General features: G+C 38.5%; 1 protein-coding gene across 1 annotated transcript in view; it reads left to right on the top strand.

Moving 5' to 3' along the window:
• Positions 1–200: 200 nt before the first annotated feature.
• The window catches only part of LOC127420319 (gastrula zinc finger protein XlCGF57.1-like), a 44,132-nt gene continuing 38,332 nt past the window's right edge, over positions 201–6,000 (top strand). Inside the window, exons 1-2 of the mRNA XM_051662522.1 lie at positions 201–348; positions 1,214–1,253. The gene's annotated coding sequence lies outside the window, so the exon portion shown is untranslated. The remainder of the gene's footprint in view (positions 349–1,213; positions 1,254–6,000) is intronic.

Genomic DNA, 6,000 nt, shown 5'->3' with positions numbered 1-6,000 from the left:
AAGATGATGATGATGATGATCAAACCTCCACAGAGTCTCTGACTTCTGTCTGTAACACTGGAGAACAGCAGATACCAGTGAAGATGTGTTCAGTGAAGCTGCAGGACTGCAGGTATCTGATGAAGATGAGAGGAGAAACCACAGCAGAGAAACAACAGAGTGATGAAGAAGATGATGATGATGATGATCAAACCTCCACAGAGTCTCTGACTTATGTCTGTAATGCTGGAGAACAGCAGATGCTGCAGATACCAGTGAAGATTGAAGTGAAACAGGAGGAGATGAAAAGAGAAATCACAGCAGAGGAAGAACAGAGTGAAGATGATGATGATAATTTTATTCCTTCCGGTATGTTTCTTTCTTTAATGTTTTACGTTTTCAAGACAAACGACTGTCATGTTAGGATCTGTTACAGATGATTTTTATCACTCAGAAGTCGCATTAAATAGTTTTTAATTTTAGAATTACCCAAATATTACGAAACTGGACGATTCTGGGTACGTTTGGAGGGCAGATGTAAAGACGACGTTAAAATTTGGTAATTTAATGTTAATGAAATTACGGGCCTGTGACGTCAGGAAATTACCAAAAAGGACGAACAAGTTACGTAACTGGTACGTCGTGTGTTAGTGCAGAAAATGCAAATTCTGTGAACATGTACTCACCCTCATGCTGTTCTAAACTTTCTATATGTTGCCCACATTCAGTCTACATGATTATAGTCAGGAGATGCAGTTATCTTTATGCAAAAAATCACAAATTAATACTATGGGTGGGGAACAAAAATAACTCATACAAATCTTGGGGCAAATGATTTTTAAACTGTCTCCCTAATGAACAGTCAATTTAAAGAAATAAACATTTTGTTTAATATGCTGTTACAATGATTCCAAACAAGCAGGTTTTCTCAAACATTGAAGCTCGTCATTCTGCATCCGGGATGCGCATAAGCAGTTTTGTGCTGCTCTTTATTGGATTCTTTCTTGTTTAAACTTTGTTTTATATGATAAGAGGTTATAGTTATTTAGCCTATTTATTTACATGTTATCGACCAATCACAGTTCATTTTGTTGTAACATGTCATAGAGTTACTACCATAATAGACCAGCATACAACGTCTCATTTAAACTCATCAGAGCCACGACAGACGCGCATGAGCTCACAGTGTTTAAAGTGCTCGCGTTATTTCATTTTCTTTCTCTCTCCTCAACAGTTCCCTGTAACCTGTAACTGTCTTGTCTACTGACATAATGGTGAATATAAAATTTTTTTATATCATATACCATCCGCAAATATGCAGATATGTCATTTAAACATAAGGCTGTGTGCGTGTGTGTTCCAAGAGTGCTCGCGATGTGGATTCGCGCAAGAATGCTCAAACGTTTAAAAATTCTGTCAAAATACCCATCTGGTGACTTATTGAGGTATGAATGTAAACACAGTTATTTCTAAAAGTAAACGTAAACAGTGGGGAAAAAGCCCGAGTTAAAAAAATCCAAATATTTACATTATAAATGTGTAATTCCAGCTCTGTCTCGGTCTAGCATGTCATTTAATAATAATCAAACAACAATGACAGGAAACCGAGAAAACCATTCACTGCTCTTGGCTGGGTTATTTTAGTAGCTTTTAATTACTCAAGTATTATAATCTTACAGTGAAGACCACCAGTAATAAGTACAATCTTGAATCTTGTGTGTGTGTTTTTTTTTATATATATATATATATATATATATATATATATACACACACACATACACAGGTCTCCCCCAGCTGCTCAGAATCCTGTAGGAAACACTGCACTCTTATTTATTTTTAAATTGTTGTTCCATGTACAGCTTTAGAAACATCTCTCCAATTAGTAGTACTGAACTTTCAATGTCTAATTGAGCGATTTATTAATCTAATCGGGATCTTGTGAATCGTAATCGAATCGGGGCATCTGTACTGATACCCAGCCCTATTTAAACCGATATAATGAATGTTACATGAACCTCAAACACAAATCCAGTTTTTTTTTTTGTGTAGCTTTCATATATCCATCTCTGAAGCACATTGTATCAGCTTGGATCAAAACTCTATTTCTGACTCATTAATATTGCATGATGATCAGTCCATGACAATCCAAACTGCCGATCCAGGCCGTGTAACCTGAAAGCTGTCAGTCGATTGCTGCTCGCTGGATCCGCACTAGCGCGTGAGAGCAACTTCAAAGTTAAAGCAGAGCCATACCTTTTAAATTAGTCAGGTGTGGGAATACGTGTGCATGTCAAAGTCCCAAAAGGCACTATCAGTGTTGCATAATTTATGTAGTTTAAGGTTTGTGGCAAAAAAGTGATGTGCTCAATGGGATTGAGATCTGGGCTCTTCGCTAGCCATGGCAGAACACTGACATTCCTGTCTTGTAGGAAGTCATGCACAGAATGAGTAGTATGGCTGGTGGCATTGTCATGCTGGAGGGTCATGTCAGGAAGAGCCTGCAGGAAGGGTACCACATGAGGGAGGAGGATGTCTTCCCTGTAACGCACAGCGTTGAGATTGCCTGCAATGACAGCATGCTCAGTCCAATGATGCTGTGATACACCGCCCCAGACCATGACAGACCATCCACCTCCAATTCAATCCCACTCCAGAGTACAGGCGTCGGTGTAACGCTCATTCCTTCGATAAACGCGAGTCCGACCATCACCCCTGGTGAGACAAAACCGCGACTCGTCAGTGAAGAGCACTTTTTGCCAGTCCTGTCTGGTCCAGCGAAGGTGGGTTTGTGCCCATAGGCGATGTTGTTGCCGGTGATGTCTGGGAAATACCTTCCTTACAACAGGCCTTCAAGCCCTCAGTCCAGCCTCTCTCAGCCTATTGCGGACAGTCTGAGCACTGATGGAGGGATTGTGCGTTCCTGGTGTAACTCGGGCAGTTGTTGTTGCCATCCTGTACCTGTCCCACAGGTGTAGTATTCGGATGTACCGATCCTGTGCAGGTGTTGTTACACATAGTCTGCCACTGCGAGAATGATCAGCTGTCCTTCCTGTCTCCCTGTAGCGCTGTCTTAGGCATCTCACAGTACGGACATTGCAATTTATTGCCCTGGCCACATCTGCAGACCTCATGCCTCCATGCAGCATGCCTAAGGCACGTTCACGCAGATGAGCAGGGACCCTGGGCATCTTTCTTTTGGTGTTTTTGAGTCAGTAGAAAGATCTCTTTAGTGTCCTAAGTTTTTATAACTGTGACCTTAATTGCCTATAGTCTGTAAGCTGTTAGGGTCTTAACGACCGTTCCACAGGTGCATGTTCATTAATTGTTTATGGTTCATTGAATAAGCATGGAAAACGTTGTTTAAACCCTTTACAATAAAGATCTGTGAGGTTATTTGGATTTTTACAAAATTCTTTAAAATACAGTGTCCTGAAAAAGGGGCGTTTCGTTTTAGTATCTTCATTGTTTTGGCATAATGTTGTCTAAATGCGGTGACAGTCTCATGAATCCCCTAGGAGTTGATGTACCAATTTTGGTGACTTAAGGTGAAAATGGGGGTGCTACAGAGGCTGTCTTACACGCCCATTTTGAAGGGGGCGCTACAGCCCCCCCAAACGCCCATGCGTGAACTTTTGCTTAGCCCTAATAGCCAACTACTTTTGTTTGTGCAACATTTCATGAAATTAAGCATGCCAGATGCCTAAAAAAACACCCAAATATAGGAAGAAAGGAATAACAAAGTGTTACCATGGCAACACTATTTAAGGTATCAAATTTCTTTGACAATTTTACATCAGCAGTGTCTTAACATTATTCTAAAGAATTTTGAAGCAATTCAGGTAAACAAAAGATGGCTATTTCAAATTCTGTTAAAAGTGCCATACTTCCTGCTGCCAGTTGGTGGCGCTATGAACGTAACCCATAATCCAGGTTATCTGCCCCCATTACCAAAATTACAGCTGAATTTTCATCAAAATCACAATACACACAGAAGCTATAAGGCACTTCATGCTTCATGGCGACACCGTTTAAAATATCAAAAATCCGTTTGCAATTCAGCATCTGCAATGTCTTGGCATGATGTTGCACAAATTTGGTGCCAGTCACATGAATCGCCTAGGAGGAGTATTTAAAAGTTCAGAACCTGCGATTTTCAGAAAATCCAAAATGGCATACTTCCTGTTGGGCGGAGCTACTGAGTATGAAAGTTGTTTGGCTTTATGAGAACTATATATGTACCGATTTTGGTGACTTTAGGTGAAAATGGGGGTGCTACAGAGCCCCCCTTTACATGGCCATTTTCGAGGGGACACTATAGAGCCCCCCCTCCCCCCCCAGCCCTAATGGCTGACAACTCTGAGAGTTTTCACGCATGTTAAGTACCCCAAAATTGCCAAATACCTTGAAAGAATAATGATAATAATAATTATAAATATTGCTGCAAGCAGCGATGACGGACCCAAGCACCACTGGTCCATTTCCACCCAGTGGCTTTTGGAAAACAATGCAAGGTGGACACATGAATTTGACATTTTTCTAAACAATTTTGAAGCAATTTGGGTAAATATAAGAGGGTTATTTTAAAATCTGTTGTAAGAGCCATACTTCCTGGTGCCATGTGGTGGTGCTATGACTGTGACCCAAAATAGTCAAATCCATGTGATTAGCCCCCAAGACTAAACATACATCTCAATTTTGATTTAAATCACACATTTTACACAGAAGAAATGAGACACATTCTGTTTCCCATTTTTCACCATTAATTTAATGCTTTGCCTTGGCAACACTGTTCAAAATATCAAAAATCCATTCACAATTTTGCATCTACAATGTCTTGGCATAATGTTGCATAAATTTGGTGCCAGTCACATGAATCCCCTAGGAGGAGTATTTACAAGTTCAGAGTTTGCGATTTTCAGAAAATCCAAAATGGCTGTCTTACTGTTGGGTGGCGCTAATGACTATAATTATGCAAGTTGTCCATCTTGGTTAGAACTATGTATGCTAAATATACATAACTAAAAATATATAAATATATTATTAATATATATAAAAACTTTATTAAAACATGTAAATATACATCTAAATGCACTACTTAGGTAAAGAGGTAAGATAAAAAAAAATCAGTTTGCCACAACCAGACATGTACATGAATGGTTCTCTGCAGCCACCTGCTGGTTATATATTGTAATTCCACTTAATTTTACTTAAAAAGGTTTTTTCTTACTAGGAGATGGCAGCAATCTGCCTCTAACACAATTATATAACTCCATATAATTGAGTAATATAGATGTTCACTGAAGTGAATTTAACGTAATTATTCACATTTCTTATTTTATATACAGATTAATTGTATAGTTTAGTAATTTTGAGGTAAATCAGAAAAAAAAAAAAAAAACTACACAAATTTAGAGTTTTTAAATAATTGAAGAAAGTGATATAATATGTGTTTAAAAAAATCCTCATTTCGGTACAATCACACTGTTAGTGTGTAGGGTCAAAATTGACCCCCCACTACCTTAAAAGTAAAACATAAACAAAGAGAATATAAGAGTTAAGCAAGACAAGTGCCAGAATATCCAAAGAAAAGAATCATATTTAATGTGTTGCCATGGCAACACTATTTAACCTATCTGGAATCCCTTCAAAAAAAAAAAAAAAATTTAAGCAGCGGTGCGCTGACACTACAATTTTGAAGCAATTTGGGTAAATGTAAAAGGATTATTGTAAGTCTATTGTAAGTGTCACAATTCCTGCTGCCAGTTGGTGGCACTATGGCCATGATCTACAATAGACATATCCATGCGATCAGCCCCCAAGATCAAACATACAGATCAGTTTTGATCTAAATCAAACAATGCAGAAGATATGAGGCACTTCCTGTTTCCCATTTTTGCCATTAATTTATTGCCTTGCCATGGCAACACCGTTCAATATATAAAAAATCTGTTCGCAATTTAGCATCTTCAATAACCCTAGGACTATTATTCAAAAGTTCAGTGCCTGTAATAAAAAAAAAAA

The sequence above is a fragment of the Myxocyprinus asiaticus genome, chromosome 29 (genome assembly GCF_019703515.2).
Source record: "Myxocyprinus asiaticus isolate MX2 ecotype Aquarium Trade chromosome 29, UBuf_Myxa_2, whole genome shotgun sequence".
Taxonomy (NCBI): Eukaryota; Metazoa; Chordata; class Actinopteri; order Cypriniformes; family Catostomidae; genus Myxocyprinus; species Myxocyprinus asiaticus.
This window is presented reverse-complemented; position numbering and strand designations above follow the sequence as displayed.